This window comes from Meriones unguiculatus, chromosome 19 (assembly GCF_030254825.1).
Source record: "Meriones unguiculatus strain TT.TT164.6M chromosome 19, Bangor_MerUng_6.1, whole genome shotgun sequence".
NCBI lineage: Eukaryota > Metazoa > Chordata > Mammalia > Rodentia > Muridae > Meriones > Meriones unguiculatus.
In genome coordinates this window covers 40,267,602-40,289,115 of record NC_083366.1, presented here as the reverse complement: position 1 = coordinate 40,289,115, position 21,514 = coordinate 40,267,602, and the positions used below count along the sequence as shown (strand labels likewise).

Sequence of the window (21,514 nt, the reverse complement as noted above, 5' to 3'; positions counted from 1 at the left end):
CTTGATATTCATTACCTATCAATGTTCAGATCAAATTAGAAATTAAACAAAGTTATAACTTCTAGTAAAATAAAAGTCCCCAACCCAAATGAATAAGTACACAAAAATAAGAAGCTCAGGGACAAATGGACTCAATTCATAATTCTACCAGACCTTCAAAGAAGAATGAAGAATAATACTACTCAAATTATCCCCAAAAAATAGTATCTGAGAGAACATTTTTAAAAAGCTAATATAATCCCAATACCAAAACCACAGAAAGACCCAACAAAAAAAAATAGACTAACATAACTTATAGACATACATGCAAAAATTCTCAATAAAATAACTGGAAACAGAATCCAAGAACACATCAGAAAGGTTATCTATCGTGATCAAATTGGTTTCACCTCAGAGATGCAGATGTGGTTCAATATATATAACTCAATAAACACAATCTACCATATAAACAGACAGAAAGGCAAACACCACCATCTTATTAGCTGTAGAAAGGACCCTTGAAAACATCCAACACACCTCTGTGGTAGAGGCCATGGAGAGGTTAGGACACACCTGAGTATAATAGTAGCAATTTACAGCAATTCCACAGCCAACATCAGCCTAAACATAGAAAAACCCAAAGCATTTCCACTACTATGTGTGGAACAAGATAGGATGACCACTCATTCCGGTCTACCTGATAGATCATTTGAAATCTTATCAAAAGCATTAACAAAACTGAAGATCAAGGGGAAGCAAATAGAAAATAGAGAAGTCAAAACATCTTCATTTGCAGATGACATTTTATACATAAAGGACCTTAAAAACTGCACCAAAAAATTTCTATAGCTGATAAATTATTTCAGCAAAATAGCAGGATACAAAATTAACACATAAAAATCAGTGACCCTCCTACATACAAATGACAAAGAAATCAGGAAAACAACACCTTTAACAATTTCCTCAAAATCTATACTGGCATAACTTTAACCAAACAAGTGAAACACATGTAAATAAAAAACTTTAAGAAACTGAAGAAACTTAAGAAGACATTAGAAAATCTTCCATGCTCACGGATTGATAGGATTAATATCGTAAAAATGGGCATCTTGCCAAAAGAAATATACAGATTCAATGTAATCCCCATCAAAATCCCAACACAATCCTTCATAAATATTAAAAAAAAAGAAACAACCTTCAAGTTAATATGAAAATACAAAACAAACAAACAAACAAACCTCAAGGTAGCTAAAATAATCCAGACCAATAAAAGAGCTGTTAAAGTATCACCTCCCAGCGTATTACGGAGTCATGGTTGTAAAAACAGCATGGCATACACGTGAAACCAGATATGTTGATCACTGAGATCGAATTGAAGACTCAGACATCTATGGACAACTGTTTGTTGACAAAGAAGCCTAAAATACAAACTGTAGTAAAGACAGCATCTCCAACAAATGGTGCTGGTCTAACTGAACAGCTGCATATGCAAAAATGAAACTAGATCCCCATCTGTCATCCTCAACAAAACTCAACTCCAAATGGTTTTATGCCAACATAAAACCAGATATACCGAATTTGGTAGAAGAAAAAGAAAGGAACAGGCTTGAATTCATTGGCACAAGAAAGGGCTTTCTGAACAGGGCACTGATAGCATGGACGCTAAAATTAATAAAATGGAATCTTATTAATCAATTAATTAATAATCTTATTAAAATTAATAAAATGGAAGCTAAAAAAACCCTCTGTACAAAAAAGGACAGTATCATTTGGCAAAAACAGCAGGCTCAAGAAAGGAGGAAATTCTTTGCAAATTATACATCGGATAGAGGGTTAATACCTAGTATCTATAAGAACTAAAAAAACTGAACATCAAGAGAACAACACGATTAAAAACGGCTACAGTACTAAGCAAAGAGTTCTCAAAAGATGAGATTCAAGTGGCCGAGAAACAAATGCTCATGAACCTTAGGTATCAAGGAAATGAAAATCAAAACTCCTTTAAGATTTCACCTTACCTCAGAAGAGCCAAGATTAGTAAAGCAAATGACAACACACGCTGATGAGCCTGTGAGAAGGGGAAACACTTACTCATGATTAGTGGGAGTCCAAACTTGTACAGGTACTATGGAGGTCCGTGTGGCGGTTCGTCAGGAAGCTGGGACTTGATCTACCTCAAAATCCAGTTAACGCTGGGCAGGGTGCTGCCTCAAATCTCAGAACATTTAGGGCAGAGGCAGGAGGATTTCTGTGAATACGAGGGTAGTGAGTTCCAGAGTAGCCAGGGCTATGCAGGGAGACCCTGTCTCAAGCAAACAAACAAACAAGCTAATAAGATCCAGCCATACCACTCTGTGGCATACACTATGGAGATACTAGCTCATTCATGTTCAATGGTGCTGTATTTGTAATATCCAGAAGTTAGAAACAGCCTAGATTTCCATTAACTGATGAATTCATAATGAAAATGTTTATACAATGGAACAGTATCCAGTTGTTAAAAGAAATGGTATTCTGAAATTTGCAGCAAATGGTGTGCTACAATCCGAATAAGCACAGAGGTATGTACCTAGAAAAGGAATAAGGTGCCTGAGGAACGGCAAATAGAATATAGTGTTATGGAGGAACAAAGATAAAACTAGAATAGAATGGGAGGGCTAAATAGGTAGTTTGATGGACGAGAAGGACAAAGGAGGGAATGTGGGGAGGGACAGCTAAGAGTAAAGGCCATTTGAAAAATCACAGGGAAACCTACAGCAAGCTTCCCCATAGGGATCTAAACGCAGCCACCATTAATAACGAGACAGCGCCCTAAGTAGACCTCCAAGCACACCAACTAAAACCTTCAGGGTCGGGAGTGGGTTGCTTCTTGTTGAAACATTGGCCTAAGAGACCCCATGGAAACCTCCAAATGTCGCAGGCTGTTGCCAAGGCTACCGGTTACTCCCCACAATCCAATTGTTAAGCCGTATTGCTGAAGATAATTGCTTTTGTCACTGAACATGGAGAAGTCAAGGCGGTTTTGAGAAGGGGCTATGTTCCTCCTCAGATACACAAATCACAGCCTTGGGGAAAGCCTCGGTTGATCAGCCCAGCTCTCAACATCCCTGATTTTTATTTTATTGTTATTATTATTATTATTATTATTATTATTTTACTTTTGAAATATTGCAGCCATAAGAGCTGTTGCACAACGGATATTGCAAGAATTCATTTGTTAGAGAAGTAAATGACTGAATGACTTCACACCTCTCTTTGTGTCTTAACTGCAGCCAGGCATCTTCAAGCTGAGAAAGCATCTGCCTTGCTTCCTCCATCACACGATAAGAAGTTCAATTATTTACTTGTGGCGTATAGTGTAGGCTAAATATCCTCACCAGCCATCTCACCAAGCAGTTGGAACTGGTTTCAATGTGATCAGTGACCATCAGCAGTTACTTTATTTTCAGATATGACTTGAAATTCTCTCCAGTCCTTCCTTATCACCCACTGTCAACCCACTGCATAAGCAACTAATAGATCCTGGGTAGAAAAGGAGCTCCTTCTTGTCCTCTCTGAGGCTGGATCTCAGGCCTTCTGGCAGGAGATTGACAGACCTGCAGCTGCACTGAGACAGCCTCTCACCTTAGCAACTTCACATTAGAAATGTTGAGTCCTAGTCTCCAAGCACCCTGCATCTATCCCTGTAGCTTTTAAAAAACATCATTTGGAAATTGCACATACTAGTTAGTACTGTGTCTGAAGCATTTCACATCCAGAACAATGGAGTCCACACCTTTCTGGGATGGATTTATCTAAACATGACCCCCTGAGCTGAGGGAGAAGGGGCCGTTACAATCTCCCTTTGTCACTCTCTTTCAGGTTGTGTTTCGTTGGACTGACACTCTCTTTCTTCAGAAGTCTTTCCTTCCTGATCTTTTTTGAAGAAAAGAAAATACAGAAGGTTCTTTATTCAATAACTTAATGAATGAGCAGGAAAATAGTCCTCAAGTCTTTCTCTTGAGTTAACTCTATTCTGTTATACTATTCTGTATGCTGTTATACTGTTATTCTGTATTACTGTATTCTGTATTGTACTGTTATTCTGTATACTGTTATACTATTCTGTTGTATCCTCTGCTTCCATCTGTGTCTACCTGTGATGGCTATTCTTAGTTGTCACTGTCACTGTATCTGGAATTAACTAAAACCCAAAAATTGGCTGGCAAAACGGAGAGATTTTTATTTGGTTACATCACTTGAAGTAGACTTCTGGTCTGAGTCTTTGAGGTGGGAAGAAAAACCTCTAATGCGGGCCCCACCTGCTGCCTGTGGTCCTCTAGAGAGGACATGGAAGAGGAAGGTTATTGCTCTTTTCCTGCTTGCTCTTGCGCCACTAGCAATTCTATTCCTTCACTGGCATCAGAGCCTACCCACCAGGGATTCTGGCATATACTGAAGATCAGCTGAGACACTCAGACTCGTGGATTCAACTACAAGATTCTTGGATGTTCCATTAATAGGCAGCTAAGGTTGGATTCGCTGGAGGGCAGTCTGCAAGTCATTCCAATATCTGCTTTCTCTCTGCTTATATGGATTCATTCTATAAGTTCTGTTATTCCGGAGAATACTGACTAATAGACTACCCAAGTGGAGACATTCCCCCTATAAGCCACAAAATATCCTGTGGTTTCTAGTTTTATATGCCTTTAACTACTCTAAATTTTTTTGAGTTTATTCCACATAGTTCAGTTGAATTTGGCAGCAAAAGGACCTGTGCACACCTGCCCTTTCCAGATGCAATAGACGTTCAGGTAAATTGAAAATTTTTCACTGGTAAATTGAGTATTTTTCACAGGGTCTCAGAGCTGAGAAATGGCAGAGCCTGAATTGGAAAGCAGAGGTTGGGTATCAAATAATGTCTTCTTCCTCTGCCCCAACTCACCTGTCACTGCCTGTTCCACAGTAACTCTCCCACTGACAGGCCAAATACCGAATCTCCCAATTTAGACTGGGTTTCTAATAATAGTCTCCTGCCCCGCAGCCGGGGCTCTGTCACTCTGGGGCTCTGCCAGAGCAGCTACAGGCCGCGGGGGGGGGGGTGGTGGCATTTAGCCCTAGGCTCCAGGAGGAATTCTCCTGCAGAGAAAGAGCAACTGGGTATGTTCTTGCTACTACAGCTTCTGGAAGCAAGAGAGCAAACTGCCTGTTCAGCTCCAGACCCAACACCGGCAGTCCCTTCTCTGGACTGGGTTGTGTGTGTTCCAGCATTTCACCCAGCAGAGAAGCCTGCGGCTGAGCCCTGTGTCCAGACGCTGCTGTCTTCTTACTTGTAGAGGTTGGAAGATTCCTCTCCTGGGAAAATGAGAGGCAGACATGAATCTGCAGACTGTTTCTGAACCTAAACCGGGAGTCTGTCCCACTCCCTACCCCAGCCTCTACCTCCCCGTAGCCTCAGCATTCATTCTCCTCATCCTCGTAGCCTACAGCGCGCCCCCCCCCCCCTTTTTTTGGTCCCCTTTTCAGGACCTTGGATTTGGCCCTCAGCGTAGAGGCACTGCTAACTAGTATGAATCTTCTACTGATGGGCCAGGAAAGGCTTCCACACTGCTTCATTCTTCCAGGAAAAAGAAAAGAAAGAAAAGAAAAACAAAAAAAAAGAACAAACAAAGAAAGAAGTGTCCAAGATCTGGCTTTAGATTCCAGGGCATAAGAAGGCTGGTCTGGAGTCCAGATGGCCCACAGGACATATGGGTCCACAGGGATCTGCCTTTTTTCAGACTGGCAATGACAGGGAGTAGATTTCCAGGTAGAGTCAGTAGGCCGGACTTTTTACTCTCTTATGAATTAAATGGAGCCATAAAACATAACTGTTTCCGCTCGGTTTCGAACCGAGGACCTCTCGCGTGTGAGGCGAGCGTGATAACCACTACACTAAGGAAACGATAGAGAAAGATGCTCTTTGGGCTTTTTCTTCTCTCTATAAAGCAAGATGCATCCTGCCTCCTTTCTAGAGTGGCGCGCAAAAGTCACAGATCCACATCAACGGGGAGACTGTCCAAGAACATGCCCAAGCCAGAAAGCAAAACCGCAGCGGAGCGGCGAGGCCCCGGCGTGCAGGGAAGGAGAAGACGTGCGCCTTGGACGGCGCAGTCTTGGAGAGCCCGCGAAGGGGGAGCACCGGGGCAGGAATCCACGCTCCGGGGCCCCGCGGAGCACCGCAGGGGAGTCCCAGCGAGTGAAACTCAGGGAGGCGGGAGGAGGCCGATCGCCCGGACACTCGAGGGGAACGCTGCGGACGCTGGAGCTTTGGAGAGAACCGGGAGGGAGGTCCACGCGCTCCCAGAACCGCGCCAAGGAATGACTGTTCCCGCAGACCCGAAAGCGCAAGTTGGAGACTTGGCGCGGGGGGGAGTGGGGGACGCGTCCCGCCCAGGCCAGGGGAAGCCGGTCCGGGCGAGGCCGTCGGCGGCCGCGCGGGGCGGTGCGCAGCTCCCCCGAGGCGCAGAGCAACCCTGCACGACCGCGGTGGAGCGAGCAAAGAGAAGGGAAAGATTCCGGAGAGGCGGGCGGGGAGGGCGCAGCTCGGCGCTGTCTAGAGGAAAACCCCAGGGCGGGTTGCACAGAAGAGGGTCCGACCCAGTGTCCGGCCTGTCAAAAGACAAGTGCGGACGCCTAGAACATCTGTTAAATTCACCGAATAAATGAGTGGTGCGTGCTATGGGCGTGAGGAACGGGCAGGTGACTGTTAAAAGGGGAACTGAAGTTTGTGTTTAGAGTGTGACGGGAAGACAGTGTGTGTAATCCTGTCAGTTTTGAGTCTTCAGTGTAGTGTAATAGTTTACAAGAGCAGTGGAAGCGGCAATTGTCAGGCTGTGTCAGGAAGGCGACATAATAATTGGAGGATGTGGGCATCGATCCCACTACCTCTCGCATGCTAAGCGAGCGCTCTACCATTTGAGCTAATCCCCCGGTGGGCGTGTGGATTTCTTGTACTTCCTTTGCAGGCCAGTGAGTTCACTGTCCGTCACGCAGTTCTGAGATCCGGGTAGGGTTCAAGAAAGCATGGGAGTCACAGGCAAAAGGGGTAAGCGGAGATTCCTATCTCCTAACTAAAAGTGTAGGGAGTGAGTTGAGGGCCTGAAAACACATGGGGGAGAGAAGAAAAACTAAACAAAGGAACCAAACTGATGTTTCCGCCCGGTTTCGAACCGGGGACCTCTTGCGTGTTAGGCAAGCGTGATGACCACTACACTACGGAAACACACCCATCAGCATCCGTTTTCCTAGTTTCTCCACATACGTTCAAAACCTCCTTAGCTAAGGGGTTGATGGTGGCTTTTCTTTCTATATGTATCACAGAGAAATGCTGCGTAAGTCAAATGGACCTAGCACACATCTACAGAACATTCCAACTAAGCACTAAAGAATACACTTTCTTCTCAGCAGCTCATGGAAACGTGCTCAAGAATTGGCCACATGCTAGGACACAAAGCAAGTCTTGACAGATGTAAGAGAATTGAAATAACGCTCCGCTTCCTACCTGACCCCCGAGGATTAAACCTGGATATCAACTCAACAGAAAGTGTACAAACTCCTGTTAACTGGACAATTCACTACTGGATAGAGAACAGGTCAAGACAGAAATCAAGATATAAATTAAATACTTTTAAAACTGAATGAAGAACAACATGCACATGGCTATTGGACATAAGGAAGGGGGTTCTGAGAGACAAATTCATAGCACTAAGTGTCTCTCTCTACACGTTTATATATTGCTATATGCTTACCATTATATATTTAAATATAAGAGATAAATATCTACTTATATACTGATATAAGGGATTTCATAATAGTAACTTAGTAATACACCTGAAAGTTCTAGAACAACAAGAAGGCATGACAACCCCAAAGAGGAGACAGCTAGAAATCATCAAATTCCAGGATGAAATCGATGAAATAGGAACAAGCAAACATACATACAAAAATAATACAAAGACTTAATAAAATGAGCTTGTTCTTTGAGAGAACATCAGCAAGACTGAAAAACTTTTAGCAAAATTAAAGAAAAAAAGAGAAGTGACCCTTATTAATAGAAGAGAAATGAAAAGAACATTGAAAAAGACACTAAAGGAATTCAGAGAATCATGAGAACATACTTTGAAAAGCTATCGTCCACCAAATTGGAAAGCCTACAGGAAATGGAGAAAATCCTGATATGTGTCACCTATCAAATTTAAGCCAAAGTCAAACAAGCAATTTAAACATACCCATAACTTCTAGTAAAATAGACGTCTCCCTGCACCCCAAAAAGCAAGGGGTGGCCAGATGGATTCAATGCAGAATTCTTCATTCTTCATGCAGAAGAATGAACAAAACTCCTCAAATTGTTTTAAAAAAAAATAGCAACTGAAGGAACATGTCTGAATTCTAAGCACAAAGCTTTTATTATTCCTGTAAAACTTTGCAAAGACCCAACAAAAAATGTATAGAGCAATAGCAATTATGGACATAGACAAAAAATTCTTCATGAAATACTTACAAACTGCATCCAGGAACATATAAAAAAGGATATCTATCATGACCAAATTGATTTCACCCCAGAAACGCAGGGGTGGTACAATATGTAAATCAATAACCATAATCTACCACATAAGCAGATTGAAAGACAAGAAACATCATCATCTCATTAGATGCAGAAAATGCAACACCCCTTCATGATAAAAGTCCTGGAGAGACTAGGGATGAAAAAGACATACCTCAATATAATGCAATTTACAGCAAGCTCACAGCCAACATCAACCTACAGAAACAGATATTTGAAGCATTTCCACTAATATCAGGAACAAGACAAGAATGTTACTCTTTCCATATCTGTTCAATATGGTATTTGAAGTCCTATTGGGAACATAAAGAAAACTGAAGGAGATCAAGTGGATGCAAAGTGTCTTATTTGTAGATGACATTATTATTTTTTTGTTTTTAAATCGTATTTTTTAATTTTTTTAAATTAATTACAGTTTATTCACTTTGAATTCTTCCTGTAGCTCCATCCCTTTTTCCCTCCCAATCCCACCCTCCTTCCCCCTTCTCCACCCATGACCCTTCCCAAGTCCACTGATTGGGGAGGCCCTCCTCTCTTTCCTTCTGATCTTAGTCTATTAGATCTCATCAAGAGTGGCTGCATTGTCTTCCTCTGTGGCCTGGTAAGGCTGCTCCCCCCTCAGGAGGAGTGATCCAAGAGCAGGCCAATCAGTTCATGTCAGAGACCGTCCCTGTTCCCATTACTATGGAACCCACTTGGACACTGAACTGCCATGGGCTACATCTGTGCAGGGGTTCTAGTTTATCTCCATGAATGGTCCTTGGTTGGAGTATCAGTCTTAGAAAAGACCCCTGTGGCCAGATTGTTTTGGTTCTGTTGCTCTCCTTGTGGAGCTCTTAGCTTCTCCAGGTCTTACTATCTCCCCCTTCTTTCATAAGATTCCCTGTACTCTGCCCAAAGTTTAGCTATAAGTCTCAGCATCTGCTCCTGCAAGGTAAAGTTTTTCAGAGGCCCTCTGTGGTAGGCTCCTGTCCTGTTCCCTGTTTTCTCCTTCTTCTGATGTCCATCCTGTTTGCCTTTCTGAATGGGGGTTGTGCAACTTAGCCAGAGTCCTCCTTCTTGATTAGTTTTTTTTTTCTTGTGACAGTATTTTAATGGATTTAAGGGAGATTATTATCAGCAATGTGTGGCATTTGGGCATTGCAACACTTCTGTTCCAAACATTATCAAATACTGTTAAATAATAGAATATGTTCAAACTTGGCAGTTTTCTTATGGTTTTCATTCTTTTTGTTTTCCTCAAACTGTTATGTAGGCATTTTTATATTGTCCCTTCAGTCATGCATTACTTGTCTGTGTGCTTTGCACCTAACTCCTAATTCCTCTTAGTATTTCATTGCTACACTAACTCCAGAAATCGTCTGTGTAGCATAAAAATGTGCTATGTAAGCATAAAATTATGCAAACAGATGAGGAGACACATTTTCTATGGGAATTAGCTCTCTGGAAGTCCCTAGCAAAAATACCCTATTGGAATAAGACGTGCTCTTATAATCCTGCTTTCTCAGATGCAAGACTGGAATTGATGAGCCCCCCCCCCTTTTTTTTTGCTGTTTCTCTATGATTCTTGAAACAGTACAATTAACTATTTAAGGAAACATTTCTAATAGATCACTAAAAGCTTTAGCAAATAAGAGTAGAAGGAAAATAAAATTTTAGGAGTGGTAATAAATCAGATTCAGCATCAGGAATTGCTTGTGGAAAAACCAAACATTGTAGGTAGTAAAAGGACAAGAGTTTTAGGGCTTTCTAAAGAAAATGTTTAATCAGGATCTGTTAGGATAAATGCTCTGGATATTCCCACTGCAGTAAAGCTACTACAAAACCATTACCTAACACAGGTATTTATGATGAGGCAGAAAGAAGATAGGCAAACATAGAAAGTCAGAGAGTTTTATATTATACTATAAGTTTTTTGGACAGTCTAGTTCAAACATCTTATCTCTAAGGAAAGATTGTACATCCTTAGCAAGACAAACAGGAGGAATTCCCCTCAATGCTTAGCTCTAGGGGGGTTGTAAATCTTTAGCCAACTTGGTTCGGAGGGCAATGACAGCCCCTGACCTTCCACTCACTAATTAGTAGCAGTAAACTGTGTAAACATCACTAGTTCTACGTTTCCTCTGCTTAAGAGGCTGTTAGGCCAAGATTTTTTGTAAACACTGCTTCTACCAGTGTTGGTGGTATAGTGTTGAGCATAGCTGCCTTCCAAGCAGTTGACCCAGGTTCTATTCCTGGCCAAAGCACGAATGTTAGGACCAAAGCACAAATGTTAGGACCAAAGCACCAGTGTTAGGAGACGTAGGAATGTAGAGAAACGTGCGCCTGAGGGGGGGGGGAGTAAGAGAGAGGAGGGGGGGGAGGGCTCCAGTTCTCTTATAGGGTGACCCAGGGCATGCGCAGGTAGTTCCAGGTGGTCAGCAGGTGGTCTGGGTGTCTTCACAAATGGTCTGTCAGGTCCCTTGGGGCTGCCTGTAGCCTGCTTCCTGATCCCAACAGTTACTCTTTCAGTTAAAATGTAAACTTTGTATTGTTGGTAAAAAGTCTGAATGCTCCAGGAAATATGTCAACTTCAGGTGATTCTTTATGTAATCACTATATAAGTGCTAGCTTGACTTCAGTAAATTGCAGAAGATCCAAACCAACTACCTGGTGTGGTCTCTGTCATTTCGCCTATCTGTGCCTTCCTGATATCCGAATTCTCTGATTTTCCCGTGGACACGGGGCACCCGATGGGGCGGTCCGCAGCATTTCATGGTCACATATTCAAGGTAATTTGATCTTTCTTTTTTTATTTTTATTATTAGTTACATTTTATTAACTCTGCATGATTAGTTTCTTTAGGTGTACCGATCTTAGTATGTTTATCCTGTATCATATGTCTACTATCCAATTATGAGTGTGTATATACCCTGTGTGGATGACCCTAAGGCTTGCATCAGGAGGCAAAAAAATTTCAGCAAATTATCACACAAAAGCCAGAAAGAAACCAGGAAAACAATACCCTTCACAATATTCTCAAAAAATTTCTGAGATAACTCTATCCAAGGAAGTGAAAGATGTGCAAATAAAAAAATTTAAGACACTGAAAAAAGAAATTGAAAAAGTCAGAAGATGGAATGATCTCTCATGCTCATGGGTTTACAAGATTAATATTGTGAAAATGGGCATTTTCTCAAAAGCAATTTACAGATCCAATGCAATCCCCATGAAAGTTCCAGCACAGTTTTTCATAGAAATTGAAAAAAAAATACTTTCAAGTTCATATGGAAATACAAAAACTCACCTAAAATAATCCTGAATGATAAAAACAACTGCTAAAGTGTCACCATCCCTGATTTCAAGATGTATTATGGAGCCATGGTAACAAAACAGCATGGTTTCCACATAAAACTGGACATGTTGATCAGTGGAATCCAACTGAAGACTCGCACGTAAGTTCACAAACCTATAGACAACTGACTGTTGACAAAGAAGCCAAAAATACAAACTGGAGAAAAGACAGCATCCCCAGCCAACAGTGCTTGTCAAACAGGACAGGTGCATATACAAGAATAAAAATAGATCCACATCTACCATCCTGCACAAAACTCAACTCCGAGTGGATCAATGATGTCAACATAAGACTAGATATTCCAAACCTGACAGAAGACAAAGCAGGAGATACAGTTGAATTCACTGGCATGGAAAAGGACTTTCTGAATGGGTCACTGACGGTACAGGCTCTAGGATTAATAAAATGGAACCTCATGAAGCTTAAAGCCTCTATACAGCACAAGACACCATCATGTGGACAAACTAGCAAGGTGTATAATGGGGGAAGTTCTTTACCAATTATACATCTAACAGTGGGTTAGTATATACAATATGCAAGGAACTAAATAAAACAAAACAAAAACTGGACCTTAAGAAAGCAAATATTTGTTTATTTATCTTTTAATTTGCCTTTGCTTTCAAATAACCCTATTTTAAAATGACATATATAACCAAACAGTTATCAAAGGATGAAATACAAATGGCTGTGAAGCAGAAATGCTCAACATCTTCAGCCATCAGGGACATGAAAATCAAAACTACTTTGAGATTTCTTCTTACCTCTGTCAGAATGGCCAAGATCAATTAGAGCACATGATAGCACATGCTGGAGAGGCTGTGGGGAAAAGGAGACATTGCTAGTAGTCAAACGTGGCAGGCACTATGGAAACTGGCGTGGTGGTTCCTCAGTAAGCTGGAACTTGATCTACTTAAAATCCAGCTAAGAGTGGCATTGTGGTGCATGCCTTAAATCCTAGACCTTGGGAGGCATAGGCAGGACAAGCTCAGTGAGTTTGAGGACATGCACTGTGGTCTACATAGTGAGTTCCAGGACAGTCAAGGCTATGCACAGAGACGCTGCCTCAAGCAAGCAACAAACACAAACGAGCTAATGAGATCCATCTGCACAGCTCTGAGGCAGACACCCAAAGGAGTCTACATCCAACTACAGAGCTACGGCTCGTTCATGCTCATTGTTGCTGTATTTATAATATTCAGAAATTAGAGACAGCCTAGAAACAGTTATTCATTAACTGACGAATGAATAATGAAAATGTGGTGCATTTATACACTGGGATATTACTCAGCTGTTAAGGAAATGATATTATGAAAATTGCAGCTAAGTGGATGGAGCTAGAAAAAAAAAATGACCCAGAGTGAGGTAATCCAGATGCAAATGACTAATGCATTATGTTCTCTCTTATATGCGGCTGTTGCTTTTAAGCTTTTGGTATGTGCACTAAAATCAGAGAGGTTTGGTACCCAGTAATGAACTGGGGTGCAGGAGAGGATCTCTCAAGGAAAGGGAGATAGAATACAGTTGTTATAGAGGGACAAAGAGAAAGCTGGAATAGGATGAAATAGTTGGAGGGAAGAAAAGGGTAAGAAGGGAATATGGGGAGGGACATCTCAGGACTTGTCCACAACTGCCCCTTTCTGAGGCAACAAAGGCTCGGGTAAACTGAATATTTTTCACAAGGTCTCAGAGTGGAGAAGTGGCAAGCCCTGAATTGAAATGCAGACACTGAGCATCAAATAATGAGTTCTTCCTCTGCCCCAGCTCACCCGTCATCGACTGGTGTCTGTAATAACTCACTCGCCAACACTCCAAATATCTAATCTCTCAACCTCTACAGACACGAATTTAGACTGGGCTCTTGCTAATAGTCTCTGGCTGGGACTCTGTTACTCTGGAACTCTGCCAGGGCAGTTCCAGACCAGTTTAGCATTTGGGCCCAGGCTGCAGGAGGACATTCTTCTGCAGAGAAAGAGCAACTGAGGATGTTCTTGCTTTCACAGCTTCTGGAGGCAAGAGATCAAATTGTTCTGCTCCAGATCCTGTGTCAGCAGGCCCTTCTGTGGACTGGGCTATGTATGTGTTCCAGCACTTCACCAGACACAGAAGTGTGCAAATGAGCTCAGTGTCCACACACTGCCATTTCTTCCTCACCTGAGGAGCCAAAGTGCAGAAGCAAATCTGCAAACTGTGTCTCTGAATCCAAACCTGGGTTTCTTCCCTTTCTCCTCCCCACCTGTAGCCTAAGGGTGACTGTCCTTGGCCCCCTGTTCCAGGTCCTGATACCTGGTCCTGAGCTCTGAGGCACTGCTCGTGGGGCTATTCTATTGACAGCCCAGGCAAGGCGGCCCATTGCTTCATTCTTCCAGAAAGAAACAATTGTCCAATATCAAATTCCTTCCTTCCTTCCTTCCTTCCTTCCTTCCTTCCTTCCTTCCTTCCTTCCTTCCTTTGCATTAGTGTTTTGCCAGCATGTCTGTCTGTCTGTGTGACGGTGTTGGATTCTCTGGAACTGGAGTTACAGACAGGTGTGAAGCTGCCGTGTATGTGCTGGGAATTGAACCTGGCTCCTGTGGAAGTGCAGCTTGTGCTCTTAACCGCTGAGGAATATCAAATTCCAGATTCAGGAACTGAAGAAAACTAGTCCGGATGTAGGGTAGTTCATTGGGAAAAGTCCCAAGTTAGATAGTCTAACCAAGACATATGAGGCTCAGTAGGAACTCAGCAGCCAGAGTGTTCTTGGTGGGTTCGGCGGTTGTTTTTCAGATTAGGAAAACTGGGTGTGTGCGTTTCTAGTTAGAGCCACAGGTAGGAGGGAGGATAATCCCCGGGTTTTCCTCACCTCCTTCTGAAAATGGGTACATGAAACATTAGAGTTTCTGTCCGGAGGACATGTAGAGTGAGGAAAGTGTGATGACCTTTACATCACAGGAACACCTTACAGTAACCTCACACCTTCTGTTATTTCACAATCCAAGACACTGTATCCTTGCCAAGGTGCCATCAAGAACTTACATATCTAGGTTAACGGGGGAAAAGGGGAAACAACCAAAGGAAGCAATCAAACCACGAATAAGCGCCGTGCACGAGAGGTGAGCTAACGACACAGGGGAGGAATAAGGAACAAATAAAGGCGCAGCCAGACTCAAAAGTCACAAAGCATCTGGGGGATGGGGTTGTCCCACTGCTACTTCCATGCCAGTCGCGTGCTCTACCTTAGCTGACCCCTCAGTGACCTGGACCTTCAGATCCCTTTTATCTGCAGTGGGCCTACCCCAGGACCGCATGACTGTCAATTCCCAAAGCGCAGAGCCGAGCACTCACAGGCAATCTGCCCAGAAGCTGTTCAGGCTTGTAGAACCTATGTCATCTCTCCAAGATGGTGGTTCTCAACCTGTGGGTGGGGGAAATGAGTGACCGTTTCTCGGGGTTCACCTAAGACAACTAGAAAACATTTACAGTAGGATTCATAACAATAGGAAACTCACAGGCATGAATTAGCAATGAAAATAGGTTTATGGCTGTGGGTCACAAGAGGAACCATATTAAAGAGTCTCAGCATTAGGAAGGTTGAGAACCACTGCTCTAAGAGAAAACGAAAAATGTTGAGAGGGCGGTGCTCATGGGAAAACGCGGAAAGTCAACAGAGTCCTGGTAGGTGGGACGCTGTGGCCTCCTTTGCCTGTTCTTGGAAAGAGGATGGGCCACATGCTCCTTTAGGTCAAGAAAGATGGTGAAAGGCCCTCGCGGGCTGGACCACGGCAAACAGGTCAGACCATGGCCTAGCGGTTTTGTCTATTGCCCTCTACCCCACCCCTCTCCCCCTTGCTAAACCATTAGATTACATTCCTAAAGCCAGCAAGGTCTATTCCCGTATTTGGCCACTGACTCATTCCTGAGACTGAACGTCAAGATCCAACATCAAAGGTCAAGATCAAAATTCATTATTTGACTAACCTAATTAAACTACCGAATCGTAACTTATTAACATGTCCTAGCTCATTCTAATACAGATCTTCCCTTTTATCCTCTTAAATTGACACTTGCCAACTAGGAATAACAATACCTCAAGATCCAGCTATACCACTCCTAGGCATATATCCAAAAGAGGCTCAAGTACACAACAAGGACATTTGCTCAACCATGTTTGTAGCAGCTTTATTTGTAATAGCCAGAAGCTGGAAACAACCCAGATGCCCCTGACGAGATCTGATAGAGTAGGATCAGAAGGAAGGAAAAGAAGACCTCCCCTATCAGTGGACTTGGGGAGAGGCATGCCTAGAGAAGTGGGAGGAAGGGAGGTATTGGGAGGGAAAAAGGGATGGAGCTACAGGGGGAATACAAAGTGAATAAAGTGTAATTAATAGAAAATTTAAAAAAATTAAAAAAATTGGAAACTTAAAAAAAAAGTTGACACTTGCAAAGCTATTTCTGCTACGGTTCCTGTCCTTTTCGATCTGAAAAGGCCACTTTGTCCCTTTGCCTTGGGTATGGATGGTTTGTGCACCTCACAGAACATGGGTTCCTTCGGTGTACTCTAATAAGCTCAAAAGTGTCAACCAACGCTGTTCCCGCCCGGTTTCGAACCGGGGACCTCTCGCGTGTGAGGCGAGCGTGATAACCACTACACTACGGAAACACCCTGCGGGAACAGTTCGGTCATTTTACAATGTCCAGGAAGGACATCGCGTCCTGGCGGCCCGGAGTCCTGAGGAGCCGAGTGGACGGAACCTCAGGAACCGCCGCCAGAGCCGAGAGAAACCGTGCGGAGAGGCGAGGGCCTGTGGCGGCCTGCGGCGGGCGAGAGCGAGCTCCCGCGAGGGGACGGTCCCCGTCGGGGCAGGGAAGGGCTGTGCGCGCGGCGCTGGCGGGGGCGGGGCGGGCCGCGGGCGGCTCCGCCGAGCACAGAGCGACCCACAGAGTCAGGATGGCGCGGTGAGCAGAGACGGACGGGGAGGGAGGATCCCGAGAGGCGGGCGGAGAGCTCACGGCTCCGCGAGGGTTAAGCGCGGTTGTGGGATCGGAGCGCGTGGGAGCGCGTCTGCCGAGGGAGGGAGCGAGTAAAGGAGACAAAAACAGCTAATGGATGCCCAGGGGCCTGCGTGCAGGGTGCGGGGGGAGAAGCCTGACTGTGTGCTCAACACTGAAGCTTGTGTGTGTGACAGGGAGAAGGCGCGTGAGGGTAATCTCGTGTCCTCGAAGTATCGGAGTCGAAGGCGACATAATAATTGGAGGATGTGGGCATCGATCCCACTACCTCTCGCATGCTAAGCGAGCGCTCTACCATTTGAGCTAATCCCCCGACGGGGGCCCGGATTTCTTGTACTTCCTTTGCAGGCCAGTGAGTCCACTGTCCGTCACGCAGTTCTGGGATCCGGGTAGGGTTCAAGAAAGCATGGGAGTCACAGGCAAAAGGGTAAGTCGAGGTTCCTGTCTCCTAATGGTCAAGGGTGGAGGGAGTGAGCGGAGAGCTGGAAAACACGTGGGAAAGGGAAGGAAAAGAAAAGAACTGAGCCGCTGTTTCCGCCCGGTTTCGAACCGGGGACCTCTTGCGTGTTAGGCAAGCGAGATGACCACTACACTACGGAAACACATTCACGCTTAGCTAATTTCCTAATTTCTCCAGATAGTCAAAACCCGCTTAGCAAACGGTTTGACGATAGCATTCTTTGCATATTCACACACCACGGAGTAGCTAAGTCAAATAACGGTTCCCCTCCGTGTTCAGCCCTCGGTGGCCCGCTCTCCTGCCGCCGCCTGGGCACCGAGCTTGCACACCGCCAGCCACGTCCTGTGGAATTGGTTCCTCTGTGGCTGGATTCCCTCACCTCAGACCACGCCCTCTGCTTCATGGGCTGCAAGTGACCGAGTCTCTTTGTAAAGGGACGAGAAGGCAATGTTCCTTGTGCATCCGTTGTGTTTTCACCGGTCCATTGGCGCACAGTAGCTCAGGTTCGTATCTTGGTTATTGTGAATATGAAGGCGCGAGTGCCCCAAAAATATTCTGACCCGTTACCGTGAATGTCTCAGAACAAAACGAGTGACTCGGAACGCCTTGATTCCACTGTTGTGGCCACGTGCCCACTAAGGGGAAGGTTCCGTGGCGCTCTCTTCAGTTTCTAAAGGAAATGCCCATCCAGAGCACTAAGCACCTTCAGGGCAGCTCATAAAACAGCTCAACTCAAGTGCTAGGGCATCTGTCACCCCCTTCTGGACACCTCGGACACTGCACTCAAACATCATACACAGACTCTTGTGGATCCTCTCAGACTTCTCTTTGTGTCAGCCAATGGTACACAGAAACCCATTTTGTCAGTGTCTTAGTTAGGGTGCTGTTGCTTTAGAGAGACCCCATTACCATGGAATTTTTTTTTTTTGTAAAGGAAAACATTTACTTGGAGCTGGCTTATAGTTTCAGAGATTTAGTTCATTATCTTCATGTCAGGAAGCATGACACTGTGTAGCCAGACATGGCACTGGAGAAGGAACTGAGAGTTCTACATCTTTTTTTTTTTTTAAAGTAAGCAGGTATTTTATTGAGTACTTTTGCATCTATGTTCACAAAGGAGGAATTGCTCTATAATTTTAAATTTTTTTTTAAAATATTGATTACAGTTTATTCACTTTGTACCCCAGCTGCAGTCCCACTCTCATTCCCTCCCAATCCCACCCCCCTCCCTCTTCTCCTCCCAAGCCCCAGAGTTCTGCATCTTGATCCACAGGCAGCAGGAAGAAGACTGTGTGCTACACTGAGCATAGAAGACCTCAAAGTCCACCCCCACAGCGACTTCCTCCAATAAGGCCACACCTCGCAAGAGCGCCACTTCCTGTGGATCAAACATTCAAACACGTGAGTCAAACTACCGCATTCCACTCCCCGGCCACCACAGGCTTGGAGCCATACCATAACGCAGAAATGCATTCAGTCCAACTTCAGAAGTCCCCATAGTCTAACCAGTCTCAAACTTGCTTAAAAGTTCAAAGTATCTTCTGAGATTCATGTAATCTCTTAAATGCAATCCCCTCTAAAAACAAAATGAAAACAAAACAAAACAAACCTCCATGTCTTATACTTCCTATATACAGGGGCACAGCATATACCTTATAGTTCTAAAAGGAAGCACAGTGAAGAAATACTGAACCAAAGCAAGACTGAAAGCCAGCTGGGCAAACTCCAAACTCTGCATCTCCATGTCGTGTCAAAGCGCCCTTCAGATCTCCAACTCCTTTCCTATTTGTTAAACGCAACATTCTCACGAGCTGGTTCCACTCCCTGTTAGCAGCTCTCCTAGGCAGGTATTCCGGGACTCTGCCATCTCCAACATCCTGGAGTCTCCAAAGCAAGCCAGGCTTCACCTTCACAGCTTCATGTCATGGCCTCTTTGGACCTCCACGCAGGGATGCTCTTGCCGTAGTTTTCCTTAGTAACAGAAGGAGATTCCACAACTCCATTCTTCTAGCCTTGACTCTAACGCCAGAACCCTGTGGCCAAAGTGGCCAAGTTCTGCTGTTTGCTGGGGCTGGAACATGGCCCCCTCCTTCAGCTACATCTTCATCAGCTTTCTGGTTTGGATGTTTTCCTTCACTGCCTAAGCCTGGTTGTCCTGAACCTTGCTCAGGCTGACCTTGAACTCAGAGATCTGTATGCCAACTGTTCTCTAATTCCTTTTCACAAGGGTGGGGTCTTGCCATAGTCCTGGTGTCTCTTTACAGCAATAGAAACTCTAGAACAATGGAATAGGGAAAACATTTCAAGACATAAAAGTAGAACTAGACTCACTAAAGAAAACCAAACTGAAGGAAAACTGGAAATAAAAAACTTAGGATGGCAATCAAAAACCTCAGAGGTAACCCTCATCAACAGATTAAAAGATAATCAAGAGAGAATTTGAAGACAAGGTAGCATAAATGGTATCTCAAAGAAAATGTTAAATCTAAAATCATCCAGTCACAAAACATCCAAAAAGTCTGATAAAAGCACACAAAATATTTTTAACAAAATTATAGAAGAAAATTTTCCTAATCTAAAGAAGGAGGCACCTGTCCAAATAGAAGCACACAGAACACCAAACAAACAGGACCAGAAAAGAAATTCTTCCCTAGAACACATAATATTCAAAACTCTAAATATATAGAACAAAGAAACAATATTAGAAATTGCAAGGGAAAAGGATCAATCTTGTAAAGGCATGCCATTAGAACAATACCTGACTTCTCAATGTGTGGACAGATGTTCCTCAATCTCAGAGAGACAGATCCCAGCCCAGACTACTTCACACAGCAAAACTGTCAATCACAATTAACTGGGAAAGAAAAGCACACCACAATGAAACCAAATTTAAATATTTTCTATCTACTAATCCAGCTCTACAGAAAACATTAGAAGGAAAACTTCAGTCTGGGGAGATTAGCTACATCCAAAAAGTCCCAAGGAAAAAAGAATCCCAGAACAGTAAATCAAAAAAGGGGAAAAAAAAAACTCACACCACTATAAGAAAAGAACAGAAATCAATACACACTGCTCATTGATAACAGAGTAAGAGGTTAGATTAGAAAAAAGAATCCATCTTTTTACTGAATCTAAGAAATAAACCTCATTATCAAGGATAGGCATCACCTCAGGGTCAAAGGATGGAAAAAGATATCCCAAGCAAATGGACCTAAGAAACAAGCAGGTGTGCTGATATTTTGTCTGAGTAGAAGAGATAGAGAAGGACAATATATACTCCTCAAAGGAAAAGTCCACCAAGAGAATACTGCAATTATAAACAGTTATGCACCAAACTCAAGAGTGCTCAAGTTCATAAGAGAAATACCAGTGCAGCTAAAATCACATATTTATCCTCACACAGCGACAGGGGTGACTTCCATTCCCCCCTTTCCTCCATGACAGGTCATCCAGACAAAAACTAAACAGAGAAACGCTGCAGTTGAATCACATCATAAGTCAAGTGGACCTCACAGACATCTACAGAACTAAACACTAAACACTAAGGAATACACTTTCTTTTCAGCAGCTCATGGAACTTGTTCCAAAATTTGCCACATGCTAGGACATAAAGCAAGTCTGGATAGATGTAAGAAAATTGAGATAACACTCTGCCTCCTCTCTGACTGCTGTGGATTAAACCTGCATATCAATAGCAATAAAAACTATGCAAACTTTTAGAAACTGAATAACTTACTACTTAATGAAAAATGGGTCAAGATGGAAATCAAGAAATGAATCCTTTTAAAATTGAATAAAGATAAAAACACAGCATACCCACATCTAGGAAAGTGATTCTAAGAGGCAACTTCATAGCACTAAGTATGTCTCTCTATGTATATCATACACACACATGCACATGGAGAGGTCTCATGGTAGTAACTTAGTGACGCCCCTGAAAGCTCTAGAACAACAAGAAGGAATAACACCCCAAAAGAGTAGACAGAAAGAAATAATAAAAGTTAGCCTGAAATCAATGAAATAGAAACATACAACCATATAGAAAACAATTCAAAGAATCAATAAAATAAATTGGTTCTTTGAGAAAACCAACATGACTGACAAACTTTTAACCAGGTTAAATAAAATAAAAGATCCATGCTAATGAAAATAGAAATGAAAAGAACATTGC

At 43.3% G+C, this 21,514-nt stretch overlaps 6 non-coding genes across 6 annotated transcripts; all 6 read right to left on the bottom strand.

The window, feature by feature from the left end:
- Window positions 1–5,829: 5,829 nt before the first annotated feature.
- On the bottom strand, window positions 5,830–5,902 carry Trnav-cac (transfer RNA valine (anticodon CAC)). Its single transcript has one exon. It is a non-coding gene; the product is annotated as a tRNA-Val (tRNA).
- A 955-nt stretch (window positions 5,903–6,857) lies between these two features.
- On the bottom strand, window positions 6,858–6,930 carry Trnaa-agc (transfer RNA alanine (anticodon AGC)). Its single transcript has one exon. It is a non-coding gene; the product is annotated as a tRNA-Ala (tRNA).
- A 219-nt stretch (window positions 6,931–7,149) lies between these two features.
- Trnav-aac (transfer RNA valine (anticodon AAC)) lies at window positions 7,150–7,222 on the bottom strand. The gene has a single exon. It is a non-coding gene; the product is annotated as a tRNA-Val (tRNA).
- Window positions 7,223–16,460: 9,238 nt separating this feature from the next.
- On the bottom strand, window positions 16,461–16,533 carry Trnav-cac (transfer RNA valine (anticodon CAC)). The gene has a single exon. It is a non-coding gene; the product is annotated as a tRNA-Val (tRNA).
- A 590-nt stretch (window positions 16,534–17,123) lies between these two features.
- On the bottom strand, window positions 17,124–17,196 carry Trnaa-agc (transfer RNA alanine (anticodon AGC)). The gene has a single exon. It is a non-coding gene; the product is annotated as a tRNA-Ala (tRNA).
- A 216-nt stretch (window positions 17,197–17,412) lies between these two features.
- Trnav-aac (transfer RNA valine (anticodon AAC)) lies at window positions 17,413–17,485 on the bottom strand. The gene has a single exon. It is a non-coding gene; the product is annotated as a tRNA-Val (tRNA).
- Between the last annotated feature and the right edge of the window lie 4,029 nt (window positions 17,486–21,514).